Raw genomic sequence first — 283 nt, forward strand, 5'->3', positions numbered from 1 at the left:
CAGTAGGGGAGAGGCTAGTATAAAAATAATTATAGATGGCTATGTACTAGGTGCAGTAATCTGTGAGTGCTGCTGACAGCTGGTGCCTTAAAGGCTAGTGCAGGGAGATAAGTGTTCCAAGTTCTCCAGAAGATTTTTGGTAGTTCATTCCAGTCATCTGGCACAGAGATACTGGAATGAGAGCAGCCAAAGAGAAGAATTGGTTTTGGGGGGAACCATGAGATATACCTGCTGGAGTCGCGTGCTACGTGGTGCGCTATGTGGACCAGTGAGCTTGAGATAG

This window comes from Salvelinus sp. IW2-2015, linkage group LG8 (genome assembly GCF_002910315.2).
Source record: "Salvelinus sp. IW2-2015 linkage group LG8, ASM291031v2, whole genome shotgun sequence".
In the NCBI taxonomy this organism is placed as follows: domain Eukaryota; kingdom Metazoa; phylum Chordata; class Actinopteri; order Salmoniformes; family Salmonidae; genus Salvelinus; species Salvelinus sp. IW2-2015.